The following is a 19,519-nucleotide window of genomic DNA, read 5'->3' on the forward strand; positions in this document are numbered from 1 at the left end:
CATTTTAATTTAGTCACACAGTTCACCCCCACTCAAATTCATTGAATCAGGAAGGTAAGGCAAATCACGTGGCACCGGGGGCTGTAGCGCACAAGAGGAGTGAGGAGTGGAAGGGCGTGAGTGCCATCCATTGCCTATCACAGAATAAATCAAAGCTGAAACCTTTTTTTTGTGCGGTTTGGAAGAGATGTGGGCCTCGAAGACAGAAGATTTGGACCAAAAGATAAGTCATTCCTTTATCTAGTTGTAATTAACTGCAGGTGGTTTCTGCTAACATAATGCAGATTTGAGTCTCATTTATCTTTTTGTGGAGACAGCATAGCTCTCACATTTTTGGGAAAAGTCAGAAGAAAAAAATTAATTGTTTTCTTATTATGGCAGATCACATCTTTCTGTTTGAATTCTTGGCTGGGTTTTCTTTCTTTTGATAATGATAACACTGCCTGCCACTCTCTGACAGATGAGCTGAATATGGCGTGGGACAAACCAAAACTGATGAAGGCCTGGGCCAACATCGTTAAAACTGAGTCTTGTCTATCAAAACAGCTATGAAAATAGATGTTTCTACCGGTGCATATTTGTCTCTCTCCCTGCCAGTAAATCAGTACCATCAAATCCTCTTACTCAGTCTTACTCTGCATTTTGCAAGAGAAAGATTTTGGAGTGATTTCTTCCTTCTTGCTTCTTGGCTGTGTCAGCTACAAAACCCTGCAGTCCTGACACAACCCTTTTTCCTCTCTCTCTTTTACATCAGTGTAAATCACTGGCTGGAGAAGCCAAGGCGGTATAAAGCTGCTGGGACAAAGCTGGGGCTGTTGTTTCTATTCCATGCTGGCCTGAGAGCAGACACCTAACACCATGTTGCCTGAATGCTGCTGCTTGTAATCATATTCCTCTCTGGAAACTGGATCCTTCTTAAGGGAGCCCTGAGCTCTGGATATTTGGCCTCTTTCTGGTCCCCTCAGTCTCCAAAGAGAGAAGGGGGCTCAAAGACCAATGGAGAGATTGAGAGGTACAATTAATTGAAACAGGATAAGATCTACATGGACTTTGTATGACTTGGGATGCGAGAGTTGCGTGACACGGCTCTGCATGCTGCTGAGCGGAGCCAGGGGGTAAGCTCTGAGAAGGAGGTTGTGCTTCTCTTGGAGGGAGAAAAATGTAATGTTATTCGGTCCTTATGCTGCAGCTGAAGCTCTTTCAAGTGCTCTGGGGCAATAATGCTCCTTAGCACAAAGCAAACAGCAGCAAGAGATGCTGGGAGCTCTCTGGATCCTTTTTGTGTTGCAAACAGCCACCACTTGCATGCATCCATTGCAACAGGAGAAAAGGTGAAATATGAAACTGGTCCCCCAGCCTGTTTTTTAAGGAAGTGTCAGGCTCTGGCAAATTTGGACACCTGCAGCAATTGACTTCTTTCCAGCACAAGTCCAAAGGCATTCGGCTTCCCAGCAAGTTATTTTCTCCTAAGGAAGAAGCATAAGAGAAAGGGGAAAACGGAGGGAAAGTGAGAGAAGATAATACAAGGACAAAATGATTCAAAAGCAAAATGCTGTGCAGGCTGTGGGTTGGGAGGAAGGAGGAAAGAAACGGAACATGCAAGACAAAGCATATGTTTGAGGTAGCTACAGCTGTCGTGTGGTTTCAGTATTGGTTGTTATCTTTGGGAAAAAATGGTGATTGGGAAGGTGTACTAATGTGTTAAGGTTGTTAAGATGGGATGGAAAGTCTCAGAGATGCAGGGTAGGTATATGGTTGAGGCAGATCATATCACCGTTTCCTTCATCTCCCCCAAAACCAGCAATAAGACTGAGAGAACTGAACATACCAGAATAAATTCCTGTCTTGGCTGCTTGGGAGAAACTCCAGGACAACCCTTCTAATATAATCGGGGTCAGATTTTGGCTGGAGCTGTAGGATGCATTAGGAGGCTGCTGCAATACTCCTGATGGGCAGTGGGTCAGTTCGTTTAATACCACACCGAGGTGTTCCCCCTTGCTTAACATGGGTATAGACCCTGCTGTGACTGTGGTGTTTAAGTAGGGTTTCCAACTATTTAGTTTCTTTTTTAAGTTCTCGTGTTATTTTTGAGAATTATGACCTGTTTTCATGCTTCTGTTACAATTTTTATAAATTTAAAATCAGCTGCCAAAGCATTTTAGTCCAAACTTTCCTGATGATTTTAATTTGTTGGTTTTGTCTAATTCAAGAAACTACATCCTTAAATCATTTAACTTCTCAAAAAAATGCATTTGAAGACACTAACTGAAAACTTTGAGTTTGTTTCAAGCCAATTGCATTTTGAACAGCTGAACTTTCAGCAGTGGCTGTGAGGTGACGTTATTTAGTTTTTCTTTGGTTGGCTAAAGCCAATAAACTGTGCTTGTCTGGCACATCAACATGGAAATCAATACAGGGCATAAGCAAGCAGATGATCTAGTCCCCAAGGAATATTGTATTATATGGCATGGATAGGAATCATATATATGCATGTATACATGCAAAAAGCATTATAATTGCTTAATATAGTGTGTACAGATGCATTTGTAGCTGACAGTGACAACAAATTACATGCATAAAGTCCCTAGAATGTGCTAGAAAATAAAAACTAAAAAAAAAAAAAAAGAGACTAAAAAGTGGATGAGTATTTCAAAACATGGGTTTAACTCCCAATATTTGCAGAAAATCTTTAACCTTTTTGAAGACTATAGTTACATGTTTACAACAGACTTGGTTTCTTATGAAGTAGAAGTTATTCAGTCTTCCCAACTGCACTAATTCACACAAATATGATTTGTGCTTGAAATTTGTAGTATATTACTGGATTTTAAGTGGTTCCAGCAATTCCATTAAAAGAGGATGGAATAAATAAGTGAACAGTTTGCCAACGGTGGAGACGCCACAGTTGTGAAACCAGCCAGTGGTTTATGTCAAACACAGTCATTGAAAATATATAGTAGTGAATTAAAGTAAAAGTGACTTTAGGTATTCTACAAAGTGTTGCTCTAAACGAAGACAGGGGTATGAGCAGTAACATCTGGATAAAATAAAGCTCCATCTGAGAACTAAAGTAAAATAACACTGCTTATTTGAACAATTTCTTTGTTAGAAAGTAGAACCTAATACCAAGAACAAGAGTCTCTGGGAGTTTTTGGAAGAGGGACAAGTTGACAATTGATACAAAATTTTCAGCAGCTTTACCATCCATCTTAGATACTTTTTAGCATTTGCTTATGGCGTGCTCATTGCCTGATCACCCTGCCTGCTTTGGGCATCTTGGAGATGTAAAGTCAACAGAAGGAGATGTAAAGCCCACTGAAAAGAGAGCAAGGGTGGCACAGCACTTAATTGCAAATGTATTGCGAGATAATCCCTTCTTTGTAACTCCTCTGTCTTCACCTGAGGCCACTTGGGGACTGAATATATGTGTGTGCTTTTGCTTGTGAGAAAACATACGTAACAGCCAAGTCTAGGTTTTCCTTTTGTTCGGAGTTTTACTACTAGAGTAGTTCTAGTCACTATGGAGGTCCCACATACAAAGAGATTTTTACTTTCATAAGAGCTGTTGTCTTGCATATAATAATTTTCTTCTTTTGGCCAGCTTCTTCCTCATTAACCTACTAGGGAATTATACACACCAGGGTTTATTTAGATGATCTTTCAAGTGTCCTTCCTGTTTATAGAGTGATCAGCCACATGCACCAAACAACATATGAGGACAGGGAATGGAGGATACCATGCTAACAGGAAGCACCTTCATGTAAATAATGGTGATGCTCCGTGCTGTTCAGTAACATCTTCCTGCAGGATGTGACCTGCTTTGAAATACTTGTTTGGAAACAGAAGTATTTCTTCTATTAACAGGAGTAAGCAAAATGAGAGATAGCCATGTTTGTGTTTAGACAAAAAAAAAAAAAGAAAAAAAAAAGGTGAATTCTGAATCAAAGTATAGAGGTTTTGCTTTGGATTACTGATGCTATTTTATCTTTGGGACAGTTGAGCATTCCTTTGCCTGATGGACTGAGATAATTTCACCTTGATATTACTTACCTTGACCATATGAATGAACCTTCAAGTATGCACTGGGGAGAATAATGCAGGTGATAGAACAGGCTCCTGGGGACACACTGTTATGCTTGCTCAGACATCTATTATTCCTAGGTTACCTATTAATGGTGTTATTACTGTATTTGTGCCATTATTTAAGGACACATATGGACACCAGAACAGAGACATTACCAGCATAAATTCTTGCCAGATTGCTTTCTGAAAATGAAAGTGTCTGCATGTTCAAAAATGCTTGTCAAATAAAAAAGTGAAGACAAATTTGTTCATTTTTATTAGGAAGTTTTTTTTCAATTTGGCACTAAATGTTGATTTAAAATGAGTTTCTGGAAAACCTTTTGAATTTTATGGTGCTGCCTAGTGCTCAGGGATGAAAGGTTTATTTCTGCATCCAAAATGGACCTTGGTGGTCCCTCAGGAGGTGACAGTTGCCTGTGACCTCCTGTGGGTCCAGACCTGCATACGGTGCACCGACCTCACCCGCTCACAAACAGACAACAAAGATGATCTAGAAGCTCCTTGGTGAACAAAATTAAACACTGCAGGTCAAATGGAAATTACAGCAACTACAGGCTGTGCAGAAGACTGCGGAATTCAACACCAGCTCTCACCCATGAACTGGGATGGAGGCAGTCAAACGTTAGGTCAGTTTGGGTCACCTTGTGGCTTTGGTGTCCATTTTTCACTCAGTATAGGGTAGGGAATTCTAAACATTTGAGACAGTGGATGAAGTTAACGAATGACTTGGACATACTGATAGATCCTGTGCTGAACACATTATGCCAGTACAAACAAATAAAATTATTTAAGCAAAAAAATAGCTCTTTTTGTAGTAAGCACAAGCATAGTCACATCCATCTAAAAAAAAATCTTAATTTTTGCATTTAAGTCTTAGTCTCTGGTTTTTGTATGAAACTATTTGGTATCATCTGCCTAATGTAATTAAACAGTTTTCAGCGCTGAGCCTCTCTTAACATTTAAATGAACACAGAAATTATTTTTCTCCACAATAATAACAATTGGCAGGACTTTCAAGAAAAGTACCTAAATGAATTAGAAGTCCCAAACCCACTCACTTGTGTTTCTATATAGCACAGTGCTTTGAAATGACCTGTGGACTACCTTAAGATGTTATTTTATGCCACTCAACTTTGAAAATAGCTATGAGCTAAGATGACATCAGTGCTTCAATTTAAAATGCAAGTCATGACTCCTTGTAACATTTATGTTACGCTTCTATAACATCTACAAAAGTATCCTGAATGAAGAAATAAATTTTTAGTGTATCTAGTGGTTTTTGTGGACTTCTGGAACTGTGACAAGACTGAACCCATCATAAATTAACTTTGCATCTTGATATGATGGAGTTACTTTGACCCAAAGCTGGTAACCAAAAATGTCGGGTATTGCAGGCTGGGTCAGTTGTACAATGGTGATGATGGACATGGATGTCTTCACCACAGTCCTTTGTATTTCCAAAGCATGTACAAAAGTCCTGCAGGCACACACAGGATACAACAGCCCAAACTTCGTTGACCAAGCACCTAACCCCAAAACTGAGGACTGTCCTACCAATGCTTTTTTGGGTCTGAGTGACATTAGTCTTTTCTCTGTGCTTTTCTTTACATTTCCTGCTACTTTTTGTTCTTGTTTTCTTAAAAACCTACCCTTACACAAAACAAGGCTCAGCACAGCCCCGTCATGCTGCTCATCCATTCCTGAGCAGATGTAAGATGTGTAACTCACCTCTGGTTGGGTTGGTGATGAATTCTTGCATCTTCAGATCTCTGGGCTTTGCTGTCTGTAACCCACAGGGATGCTGCCTATCAAACTAGTTGAAAGCAGTGAGCGTACCCAGATTATAATTCTTTTAGTGCTTGTGTTGCACAGTTAATGATATGTGTGAGCTTTTGGACTGCCTTGTTTAGATTGGCATTTTGGGACAAGAATTTTTTTCTTCTGCCTGATACAGAGTTGAGTACTTATGGGATTTAACCAACAACAACAACTTTGCAATGGGGAGCTTGCTGGATTTGTCTGTGATTTGGATGTTCTTGGGTGGCTGGGCATTTTCCAGCAATATTGCAGCAGGTTTATCTCTTTTATGCATCATGGCATTAACACAGTAACAAAACATAATTTCAGTCTATGCAAGATGAAAAGCAACAATACTAGTAAGTTTACATATTCATGAGTTACTCCATGCTGCATTTGTTTGAAGAAAGACTTCTCTTCCTCATACTTATGTGTAGAAGTCTGTGGTGTCTCATGTAAGTCTTCCCTTGGCCAGGAATCCTGGAGGGAAAAGTTAATTTGTATAAAATCAAATTGATAACAGAATCTATGCTTTTAAGATAGGAGTGTGTCCCAAGGAGGTCCTGGGTCAGAGCATTAAATATTCTCCCTCAATCCCAGGGGCCTGGCTACAATGCATACTGGGATCTGAAGTCTGCATTGATAGGTGACTGCAGCTGCCTGCAAGGAGTCTCAACTGCGGAGTTTTATGGCCTGCATCTGGCTCACAGCTAATACCTTAAGCATCCTCCAGGGAGCTGATAGTCTCATATTTGTTCTTAACACACAAGAACAAAATTAAAATGAAAATCTAAAATGCAACCCTTTTTCCCAAACCATATGAAGGTCAAGGAAATAACCTCTTCTGAAAAACATCAGGAAAACACATACAGAAAAGCAGCTATCACAAATAAAAGTAAGCAGCTATTATAACACCACTAGCAATCTCCTTTTAAAACTGGCTAAGAAGTGTGGAAAAGTTGAAAATGTTCTTTCAAATGACTTCCAACAGCAAAGGATAGGATATTGCACTGGGAAGGATATTCTAGCAGGTGGGTCCCACTACCTTCTGCTCACACGTGTTTTCCATAATAAGTCAAAGCAAAGAACTACTTTCCATGTTTCTGTTTTTAAAAGTGAACTTTCAAAAAAAAAATTCTGCCACGGCTCTTCCATCACAAGTGGTCTAACAGCAGTGACAGGGACACACGCAGAGTCCAGAGCAGAAATGCTGATGGTGTCCTTGGGAACAGGGCTCCCTACTTACCAACAGGTCCTCCACAAAATGCAAAAGGCTGGAGCTTGGGGACTTTGGCCACCAGTTCCTGTTTGTAAGGAGGCTATTTGGCAGCAGCGTTCCCACACTAAGGCTTTTGAGCAATGCAAAGGGAGATGATTTTCCCTGCTTCAGGATGACCCCTGGCACCTACCTCCTTGCACAGGAGATACCACTGGAGGAAGGACAAGCAAAACTGAGTATGGGCAGAGATGTTTCTGCCAGAAGCTACTCCATCCTCTCGCAAAAGCAGCAGCCACCCCATACACCCTGCCTTGCCCTCAGCAGCTGTCAGTTGACCACATCTCTGGCATAAGTGACAGAACCAGGACTGCTTTGTTGCCACAGGCAAAAGCCTGCTCTCCCTGGAGCTAGCACTGGTTCTGGGGCTGCCAGGGGCCAACTGAGTATACAAGTGTTTGAATCGAGAACTGCAGCCTCTCCCCTTACCCACAGGTCAGGAGAAGTTTGATCTGACTGCTCTATTGATGTCGAAGAGCAATGATAATTTCACTACACACAAAATAGACTGCAGGCTGGTGACTCAAAAACCCCAGGTCTTTGTTGCAGCATTTGGTGCTGACTGTGTTTCTGTGTTTTTATGATACATATGTAGACTGCAGATCAAAGGCTATTTCTAGGTCATTTTACCTATCAGATTATTGAGGTTTCCTGCTAAATCACTGAGAACAGTGAAAATTTGCAGTGTTTTTATTAAACTTGCACAGTCAGCACACAGCAAAATTAAAAGGTATGTCAACTTGGTTCCGAGTACCTCAAAGAAAGCAAAACGCTTAAAAACCAAACAGTTAAACAAAAGTCAACTTATAAATCTCTTGAAAAGTCCCAGAAACCTTCCAATCTGTCTGCTGACACCTTCTGCCTGTCTCTGACCCTACTAAATCAAAGCATTTATCTAAAGTACAAAAGTTGACAGTTTGCATTTAATAAAAGTTGCTTGTCTTGTCAGTCGGCAGAACTCTTGTTCCTGCTGGCTATTTCCTTGATGATGTGTTACAGCAATGCAATGGCCAGCAGCACTTACAGAAATAGATGCAAAAAGTGGCTTGATTAATTTTAAATATGTTCATTCTTGAATACAAAATGTAGGTTGTATGAGAAAAAGAGGGGAGGGTAAGGAGACGCTGTGTGTTTCAACTAGCAGAATTTCTGTTTTAGGGGAAAGATTACTGTTCCTGATAACACACCATGGTACAACAACAAAAAAAGAAAGGATCACATTTTGTTTATAGACATTTTCAAGGGGTTTGTATTTAACAATAATTCTGAAACAGTTTCAAATTCCTCGGCACAGTCCCGCTCATCAGTAAAGTTAAAGGTCTATTACACTTGCAAGCATCAGAAAAAAAACTTTGTGTAAATATGTGCTGCTTTTGCATCTCTGAAGTTTTGCAGACTTAGGCTTCAGTCCTGTGTACTTCCACATGGGGCTTTTCTTCACCCATATGATTTAAGTGAAGCATTTGCCTACATTTTGTAGCATGTAGATTGGCATCAGATTGTAATTTTGAGAAATATGTTTGCTTGCATGTCACGTACCATGTCCTCTTCATAAGTTAATGTTAGTATTTAGTGCTGAGGACCCCACCAGCCATTACAAAACAGCCTCCTGTTAGGTTTTAAGGGTAATGAAATTAATTGGTTGTACTTAGTTTTCCTCTTGTTTAGAAGAAAGTTCTTTACTGATATGCTGTAGAATACACATCAGATGGAAGCAGTTGTAGTTAATGCTAAACAATATTCATTTGTTTACAAGCATTCGCTCTTCCCTGGACTGGAAGGGAACTGTGGAGCCTTCCAGGTAACCATGGATGGCTGCATCATCTGAAACAACCTCTGAAATTTTAGGCTACTTCAGGGCTGTAAGGTGCTACTCGATAGCTTGGAGAGGAAAGCCAAATGTGTTGGGACCAGTTTAGGTACCAAGCAAGATCAGCCAGGGTGTAGAGAGCATCAGGCTGCTGGTAGCAGGTCCCACTGCTATTTTTCCTATGCTGAGCTGTTGCATCTTCTTCAGGGGAGGGAAGAAGTAAAAGGGAAGTGGGCGAGCATGTCCAGGCTCAGCAATAAGGAAGGATGGGCAGGATAGGTGAGGAGCAGCAAACCCAGCTAGAGCCCCTCAGCCTCCTCTTACCTGCAGACCCACACTGACGCCTTTCTGGAAGGCTGTGACAGGGTGTAGGGGAGTGGGTAGGTTAGGAGGGGTGGTGGCATGGCCCATGAAACGTTAGCAAGGCAATGCAGATGGAAACATGGCATGGCAAGCCTGCACAGACAGATGTGGTGAGACCAGACAGTGGTTGAGGACATTTGTGTATGGTCCATGTGTGTAATTCTTCGGTTTGTTTTTGCCAACAGTGTTCATTGGTGACTCTGGAAATACCCACATAAACCTCAGCCTGGCTCAGAAGAAGCACCAAGGTGTGCCCACCTCTGTTCCTTAAGACTTTGTGGGTCTCTTCTTCTGTCCAGCTCACAGGTACTTTTTGAAACTTTATTTCTGTCAAATGTAGATGGCAATAGAGCTAATACTCTTTTATTGTCCCGGGCTGTCAGAATAGCTTTAAATCTATGTATTGGGAACCTCAGTCAGGTATTTTTATTTAAAATAAATTCAGTTCTAAAGTCTCCTTGATTAGAAGCCACATGCTTTAAATACATATTTTCTTTCTTTATTTTATGGACTACACCCTTCAAAAAAAATATTCCACTATTTTATACCTTTATCTTACTGTTGTTACATTAAAAGGACCAAACTAATAAATATGAGTTTTAAAAAAATAATTGTTTCTGAAGTGGGGTTCAGGCCTGTGAATTCAGTTCAAGTTCAGAAGATTATGCTGGAGGTGCATGGAAAAGCCTTGAAGTACGTATTTTAAAGAAACTTACAATTTAAAATGGAAATAAATATTGTATTGAAAAACTAAGTATGCAGACCATGGCATGAGGCTTAGAAAAACGAGCTGATCTTCTGTTGACAAAAGTGGAAGGTGGCTTACCTTGTGCTCCTCTCCCCAAGGATGCTTGTGGGAGGCCCAGCTCATGAATCTTGTTGTTGGATGGTGCTGAATCCTGACCTATGTACAGTTATAGCGAGAGCGATTCTTTGGACAGCTTGGAAACTCATGACCCTTTGTTTGCAAAAGGCATTTTTAAATAGCAGCATTTTGGACTCCACAAGTGATCTGTGCTTCAGCGTAGAAAAGCATTTCTTTAGTTCATTTTTCTCTTAAGAAACTCCATTCCAAGTCAGCAATCTCATCTTCTGGTCCTGGTTAAGGCATCAGGCAAGGGAGTCAGGCTTTTACAGTCAAGCTTATGCAAACACGCGCATCCCCATGCACCCTGGTTTGTTTAGTTATAAGGCAAGTAAGGGTCACCCAAAGCTTTAGCAGGGGAAGTTCAGAGCCTTAGTCCTGGCACTGACTGTGTTTTAAATAGATGGAGCACAGCAGAGCTGTGATTTAGTTGCCTGAGGTGTTAGTAGTTTGTTAGCTGTACTTGTGGAGCTGATGAGAGCTTGGGCTTTTGTGGTACCCGGTCTGTAACACAGAGCAGACCAGCGGGGAGGTTTCCTTGGTAAGGAATCTGCCCTTGGACAGTAGCCCGGTTGTGCAGATCCAGGTCAGCGCCCACCTGGGTTAGCAAGCGTCAGGCTTTAAAGTAATTACAGAAGTCAAGTTGTAAGATACTGCGTTTCATTTGGGAGTCCTAAAACCAGCACGCCCGGTGAAGCTGGGGGAGTCCAGGGGGATGGTGTGAACGCCCACCTGGCCATAGCACAGAGCCCCTTCCCAGAGGAGGGCTGTGATGTGCTTGAGCAGCCTGAAGCCACCCACCGCCCTCTCTGCTCTGCAGAGGTTTTCTGAGCGTGGCTTCAAAACCGTGCTTGTCTGGACTGAATATGTAAACCACCTTGTGCAGCCTTAAACCCTAGGCTCAGCCTCCAGAGGGAAAGTGTGGGGGTTTCCTCTGGTAACAGAAAGCTGTGTTAGCAGTCTCTGTGCCAGTGCGGTGTGGAGGGAGTGTGTGAAAATGGCCAGTGCCAGCTGGCTGACGTGCCCTCGGGACCACTTTTTTTTTTAATACTTTATCATATGAAAAATTGTATTAGCATAGTTTAGAGTAGCCCTGAGCCCCCTGATTTAGGGCTACTTTGAATAACTTCTGGGAACCATAGACAGCCCTCAGGAGTCTCTAATGCAGGGAGGCAGCACCCAGCTCCCTTGTATCATAATTTCTATGCTGTTTTTTTACTGGGAGATGCAGATGGCCATGCTTAAGGAGGCAGTTCCCGTTGCAAAAGCTACTCTGTCAGAAGACCAGATTTCTGCTTGCAATTCACCCGTGATGGCTGAACAGTCCAGCCACAGAGTACAGGTTGGACTGACTTTGGTTTTAGTTGTATTTCCAAATCACCCTAGTATATTATTTTAATATATTTGTATGTATGTGTAAATATATAATATGTATAATGTATGTATTATATACAATATCTGTAACGTACATCTTATATACATACATACATTAGGGTGGTTTTTTTATATATATATATATATATATATATATATATAAAATATGTTATTTCCACTGACAATCTTACTGAAGAGTCAGTTATAGGCTTCCACAGTGTGTCATGACACAGAATACTGCTGACAAGGCAGTGGCCTGGCATTGATTTTAAAATCAGATTCTTCTTCAATAATAGACACATTTTTGGTATTGACAGCATTAGGCTCTGCAGTGTCTACTAGAACCACATTGTTCTGGTTGCTTGCCAGATCACTGACCCTATTGTTTCTCTTACACCTCTGTATTAAGTTTTTATGCAGTACTCAACCAAAGCAAAAGTTTTAACAGGACACGGAGCCTTCTGTTCTTTCCACTTCTCTCTGCAACTCTAACTGCAATGCACTTTATTTAATTCACTGTAACTGCTTCTCCATTAATTGGCCATTTATAATCCACTGGAACCAAAACAATGACCTATGCATTAAAATGAGAGTAATGGAGTATCCCCCTGACACAGAGTCAGCCCACCTTGAAAGCCCTGACATTACCACCACCCCATCGGATTAGAGGAGATGTGGTTTATATTAGTGACCTGAAGAAGGTTCATGCCCTCTGGGAGAAGGCTGTTCCCTGGAATGGCAGTGTGATTAATGGTTTATTTACAGCACTGACATCAAGGCTGTCAGGAGTCTTCATCAGTCTTTGATGTAAAACACACTAAGAGGCCCTAGGTCATTCTTATCTGCTTGGAGAAGAGAAATCAGAAATGAGGAGCGGTTCAGTGTGGCCACAATTCTGGTACTAATATTTTCCACGATGGCAACAACAGAAGAAAATTACAAGGTCACTCCTACTTCACTGGCCTTACTGGTAAGACGGTGTGACCACAGTGAGACCGTGGCTTCTCTTTTTTTGGCTGGGGGGAGGGCAGCAAGAGAGCGCTAGTAACAGAAAACGTGGTGAGAACATACAGATGCCTACCTCAAATCCACAGGACACTGTGAGGGGTGAGTGCTTCAGTTCTGCACAAATCACAAACCAGAATGGGTTTTTCATGTCCTGGCTGAAGTTGAGCTTAGACAGATATCTTCAGTGATTACTGTGTAGTCCCCAGCACTGTCATATCTTTAGTGATTACTGTGTAGTCCCCAGCACTGTCATGTATAGACATTTTCAATTTTTAATATTTAATACTTTAATACTATTTTAGAAAATGCTTCCGCTCCTGAAAACTTCCTCCGTTTTCTTGCTGAGTTGGCTCAGCATGGTCTGATTTTCCGCAGCTCTGTGTGCTGGTAAATCCCACGCAGCCCGCTGCTCTCATGGGCTGGCTGATCAGTGAGATAATGTTGAGGCAGCGTCAGCCCTTTCCCTCAGCCCACTGATGGGAACTGGCTTGCTGACACCCAGCACGTTTGCACGGGCAACCACCTCCTCCCCTGCCCGATCCAAGTCCTGTGGTGCAGGACTCTTGCAGGAGAGCTTGTGAGTCGGGGGCATGATGCAGTATTGTGCCTGTGGTGCTTCGGTTCTGCATTGCCTTCATGGGGGACTGACTTACTTAAAAATGACTAAAGATGCCTGAGAAGTTCTCCTGGCCCCGGTTGAAATAATAACTGGATGAAAAACAGTTACTGAATCCAAGCCAGATAAGATTGAAAATAATGCGGGGGGGGAGGGGGGGAGAAAACTATGTTGGAGAGCCTCAGCTTCCCCAGAATTTCCCTCTGTTAAGAGGTCTGGCACTTGCGCTATCGGCGTGCTCCAACCCACTTGGCTTGGTGTGGGCTCCTCACTATTTCCTGGTGCCTGAGCAGCGCAATCCCGTGAGACAGCTCTTCTGTGTACGATAGCCTGTCTGGCTGCGCTCTTTCTTACTGGGTTAAGATCTACAGATAGCAATCTATGACTTGCAGGAATATGGATAGGATATATGCCTGTGAATCAAGCCGTTGATCTTAACAGGGCTCTGGTTTGTTCAAAACCCTGTTAACAGGCTTGCTTGGCAGAGCTGGCTTCCCAGAGCGCATTTTGCTGGGGCCTGCTCCCTCCTTGGCTTCTTGTAGAGTACTGTATGGAAATTAGTGTGTGCAGTGAGGACCACCCAAAGCAAATGATTTCCATTAGAGCTAATGACTCCTTAAACACAAGAGTGTAGCATGTACGTGCAATGGGACCCAGAGGTTTCTCGACAGCAGGTGTTACTTACAGGAAGCAAAAAGCCCCGGGATACAGTAGGAACAAACCACCCAAATAAAGCAACCAAGAAAAAAATAGAGAAGAAAATTAAAGTTTGTGCACAACAAAAACGGAGCTAAACAAAGCTGCACTTCCCTGTCCTAACCTTAATCCTCTAAAAGGTCTTTACACATTGCAGTATATGGCTTCTAGCCCACATGTGAAGATCCTAACTACCATTAGGCAAATGATTGTAATTAGCAGTCTAGTTGATTTTACTTCCCGAAAGTGCAAATTGCAAATGCTTTACATATTCATTATTTGATATTTCTTCTAAGTTTGTTAGGGGAATAATTCTTAGCTGTAGACCATTTGCAAATATTTCATTCTCAACAAATTTGACCTTTTTGTTGTTGGCAACTTAAATAGATTTTTCTTTCTTGGTTGGATGCCCCTTAATTACTTAAAACCTTGTGTGGCGAAGATGATATATGAGTGTAAAGCCTTAGATGCCCAGCTCTGGTTAAGCAGGTAAAGTGAGCAATACTCAAAACATTTCCACTAGAATACTGCTAAGGAGTACGTACACACATCAGTGCCAAAAAACCCAACCCTTTTGCTGCAAACATTTCACATAAACAGAAAAAAAAACGTGAAAATTTTGCAAGAAGATGCAACGTTGCTTTCCAGATATACCCTAAAAGCTGTAGTATTTTCATGGCTAGTATTTCCATTTGATTAGTACAGTTCTGTGTACAGAACCCAAGCCAGAAAGATTGGAAAAGACAGGAGAAGAAGAATACACAGAAAACAGTCTTTGTTGACGACTCTCCCTGTTTCTCTTTCCCCTCGTTTCATGGAAGATTCGAGGTAACAGCAGTTTATGTGGCTGGTGAGTCACAACCAACAATCATTATACTCAATACACACTATACATATATTTTGGTATTTTCCAGCTCCCAGAGAAAGTTGCATCATTTTCTCATTTTCTAAAACTTTCCCAGACCACTCCCTTTGTAAAATCTGTTAAAGGGCTTTTAGCCATTTTGTGGTCAAGGCTCTGTCCCCCGTGCAGTGTGCTAGTCCCAGAATATGCTTCAGTAAACTCGGAACAAAGCCGGGCTACCCTCAGAAGCCCCCGCTCCCTTTCTTCTCTCCCATCTCCATATGGGAACTCAAAAGCCTAAATTATTAAATGCTGTGGGGTTTGTTGTTGCTGATGAGCAGCTGCAGCGTAGAAGTTAGCAAGGGAAACCTGGATTTCCTGGCACCCGTCTTGGGAAACACCCAGACCTGCAGCCTGGTCCTCTCCCACCGCTCTTGTCTTGCCGTTGCTACCTGAGGCTCATCCCCGGCTACGCGCATCTCTTGGCTCCCTCCATGCCAGCCAGAGAGATCCTTCGGCTCCTCTGCTGCCTGCCAGCCTGCCTACCTGCTGGAGGGGACGTCTGCAGCCTGAGCTGCTCAGGGGCTGTCTCCTACGGTGCTTCAGTAGAAGTGCGCTGGGTGAGGAGCCAGCAAGGGTTAGGGAGCACTCAGGCACCAGCAGCCCAGCTAGCAGCAGGGAGCTCTGTCCTTCGGGTGCAGGGACAGGGCATCCAGACCTGCTCTGGGCTGCTGATGGTCAGATCAGGCTAAGGAGCTCCCCGTTTTTGTCAGACTCCTTCCTGCCTGCAGTGCCCCGGTGGAAAGCAGAGACTGTCCTCCCCTCACAGGGAGGGCACAGGGCTCCTCCCAGGGAGAAGCAGGTGATGTACTTGCACGTTTCAGGTGACCAGCAGCCCAGGGGTTAACATGCAGCTTTGCCACAAGCTCTGTTTTAGGTACAACTCAATAAATCATTAGCAGCTGAATCATATCTGCTTCCCGGATCCCCTCCTTGAGGGAAAGGCAGCGCTGCCAGCAACCTGCATGACACACAGGAGGACCTACCGGTTTGCTGGTCCTGCTCGGAGGTCTGGAGCCAGCTCCCCACCCAGCCTGCCTACAGAAGGAGGTGCAGAGGCTTTATCCGGCAGTCAGTGCAAAGCAGGAATAGGGGACTGTAGGCCCTTTTACCCGTCGGCATAGGTTAATGGGATGAGCCACAGCTTGTTTCTAAAGCTTAATTTCAGCAGCAGAAGTCGCAGCTTGAGCAAGCCGCTTTGCCTGTGCTCCTCCCTAAGCAGCACGTCAAATTTCTATTCTGTCTGCTGTATCCAGAGTCTAATATTGCTTCTTGAGTCTGACATAACCTGCTTTGCATTGCACAGAGTTCTTGCTGTGGGATATATTGCAGGGTCTGACAGCCCTTACATTGTATGTAACAGTTCTTCAGGTGCCAAATTTTTCCAGTTTAACATGCAGCAGATGTGCTTGCAGTCTTTTTGGAGTTGTTTTAAAAACGGCTACAGTAAATCTATTTTCAAAGCTGGCTGGCTAACTAATACATCCTTGCTTAAGGGTGAATGTTTTCATAACTAGCCCCAGGAATGGCTCATCATTTTTTCAGTGCTCTGTCTATGAAGCATTTCATTAACGGCAATTGAAAATCTACTGCCAGATTACTTTGTTGATATGATATGTTCTTTAAAAGTTTCTGCATCCAGCTGGAAACTTAATGGTTAATAGTCAAGTTTTGACAAATACACTGATTCATTTTTGCAAGAAGGTATTGCAACTTTTTAATTCTGTAGATATTTTGGTTATCAAATACCTGTGGGTTTGGATGAGGTGTCTAAAACATAGCTAAACTAAAACCTAAACGCATATATAACACTGACAAACTGAAAAGCAGAGCAGCCGCAATACTCCAGGCACAATATCCCTTAAGAGTCATAACAGGCTTCTCTTGAAGAGTGCAAGTGTGGAATGGGTATAATGCTGCTCCAGCACAGTTAAAGACAAAACTCCCATTGACTTAACTGGGAACAGCATCAAAGCCAAGCAATAACGTCTGATAACAAAGTAAATGGGAACTTTCTTGCACTGGCAGAAACAAGAAATGACGGCGTACTGCATTGCTGTGCGTGAAGTTTTGTTTGACAAGAACTGAGTGTGAGGCACCCAGTCTTGTTCCCTGCTCACAGAAAGAAGCAGTGTTGACACTGGAGCTTTTACCATACTTCAGAGTTGTTTATCCTCCTGTTGAAGTAGAAACACAACAGTGTTATCTAAATTAGTGTCTTTTTTTTACACACCAGACTGCAGCAGTGGTTTTCTGGAAGGATGGGCTGTACCGTAGTCAGGATACAGGAATGGGGTGCTCGTATGAAGTGATAATGTTTCTCCCCATTGGCTTCCTGGGACATTGTTGTCTGTTCTAGGGCTGGAGTGAGAGGTGTGAGTTAGCTTTCAGCTCCTCATTGTGGTGTTGGGGCTTGTTGTGTGATGCTTCCGTGGGTGGGTTGTGTGCCTTTTGCAATGTCATTTGACACAGCAAATTGTGTTACTCAGCCCAGACAGGCAGGACCATTGACTCTGCTGGGCACCATGTGAACAGATAAGGCAACGGTTGCTTGTTCTGTCTTGGACAAGCTAGTTATGATCAGATCAATAGAGGAGCTCTCACAACTTGAGCAGGGTCTGGAACACACACGGAAAGCCCAAGTCCATGAAGACAATCCCCCAAAACCCTGCTCAGCTACTCTTCCAATCTGGGAGCACCCAAATGCCATAGGCCTCCCCCCTTCTTTGGGCTCTCCAGGCAATTAGGGCCCCTGTGCTTTCCCAGTAGCACCCAGCTCACTGCTTCAGGTTGAATGGCTGAACTTGGATCCAAGGTGCTTGGCTGAACTTGGATCCAAGACTAGATGCTCCTCTGCTGAAGTCCCCTGGGGTACCAAGCATGCTGAGGCTCACAGTGTGCATCTAACAGCCATGGGCACGACAGCACCTCGTAAAGCAGCGGAGGCTGCTTCTCTCTTTTAAAGGATGGAGAGAGACAGAGAAGCAAGTGGCCTGTCACTTTTTGTTGCTGCTCTCCCTTGAGCTAGGACACCTGGATCTAGCTCTCTCCTCAGTTTGAAGGCACTCAAACCCACTGGTCTTGTTGGCCAAGCAGAACCCTACTCCCAGCCTATAAGCTCCTGTACCGAGAAATGCTGCCCCCCTCCCGGTTTGCCCTGCAGCATGTACCCACCTCGTCATGCCGATGGGTGAGCAACAAAGTGATTGTGGCTCTGACGAAAGCATGTGCGTGGGAGGGAGTTTGCATGGGTAGTGTAGCAGGCATGTCCTGGGCAGCACGGGGGCACAGCCTGATGAGGAAGCCATCCTCACATCCTACACATGTTCCCTGCTCTGGAGGCATGAGACTAGAAGTCACAAGCGCCCAACAGCTGCCTTCAGGATACCTAATTCACAGCCTTGCCCTCTGTCTTCTCATGCTTTTGCTCTTGTCTATTTGTGTCACAGGTTTTAATTTAAAATCAATTTTACTAGCGTAAATGCTGATATTACTCAAGGGAACTGGGCTTTACTGGCAACGGGTGAAGTAAAAAGTACAGCTGAAGGAACAACATCTCAGCATAACACGTTAGCAAGCCCTGAGTCAGCACAGGCGCAACACTGTAATCAAGAACATTGCCTGTTTACTTCAGTGTGATTAATATCAATCATCTGTTCTTCATTAAATGGTTAGATCCTTGATACTAGGAAGTTTCCTGGAGTTATATTTGGAAACCCCATCCATCTCTCAAGAATTTACCTGCTGGCCCCTCACCTTGTGTGGGAACAGCAATGGCTTTGGCTCCGAGGTGGCCAGTGACGAGGCTGATCCAGCTGGAGGTGCTGGACACTCAGGAAATCCCAGAGGCGAGTCAGAGCTGAAAATTAATTGCTTTTTAATTTAGCTCAGATCTACAGGCCATGTGTGAGATAAAGTAATGCCTGAGATATTAACGATGTTCCCAGTTATGCCAAACTTTAAAAGGAACCTCTTAGCCTTATGCAGATTAGGCCTTGGTCTTTGACATGGAAACAATTACTATTTGAATGTGGTCTCTTTTTCACTGTCATCCTGAATTGGCCTTGCCTCTTAGCAAACGAATGCATGTCGAAAAGATTAATGGATTAAACGTGGCCAGGGATAAGCCTATTACACTAAAGCCCTTTAAAATCAATCCATAGCTTGTAAAGGAAGAGATCACCTGAAATACAAGCCTCAGGGAATATCTACAGGGTGCCATGACCATCCCTACACCATGGCTGCTGTTGTAGGCATGACTAGACCAGCCGCGGCAGCTCTGAGTGTCGCACAGGCCACAGCCAAAACTGGACACTGGGGCCCAGGGTGAGCTGCTTGCTACCTCACCACCACTCAAGCTATACCCTACATAGCTAGTTTTAGCATTGGGAAAGATTTGCTCTCAGATGACTTTACTGGACTGTGTTTCCCTTGACTTCCCAGGGGTTTCTTTTGCAATTCATGGTCTGGGCTCAGACCCCGAAACGACTAACCCAGAGGATCTCACTGGTGTCATCTTCCACTCTGCCTGCCCTGTGGAGCCTGACACTTCCCTGCAGCTCCACGATGTCTCTTTCAGCATTTTCTCAAGAGGTTTTGAAGAATGTTTCACAAGCAATTGGCCTAGCACACCGAAAAAAATACCCATCTTGTTTATCTATGCTCCAAATTATTTACCACAACTGGTCATTTTAAAATATAGTTTACACAGCGTTCAAACAGTTTAT

The sequence above is a fragment of the Harpia harpyja genome, chromosome 2 (assembly GCF_026419915.1).
Source record: "Harpia harpyja isolate bHarHar1 chromosome 2, bHarHar1 primary haplotype, whole genome shotgun sequence".
Taxonomy (NCBI): domain Eukaryota; kingdom Metazoa; phylum Chordata; class Aves; order Accipitriformes; family Accipitridae; genus Harpia; species Harpia harpyja.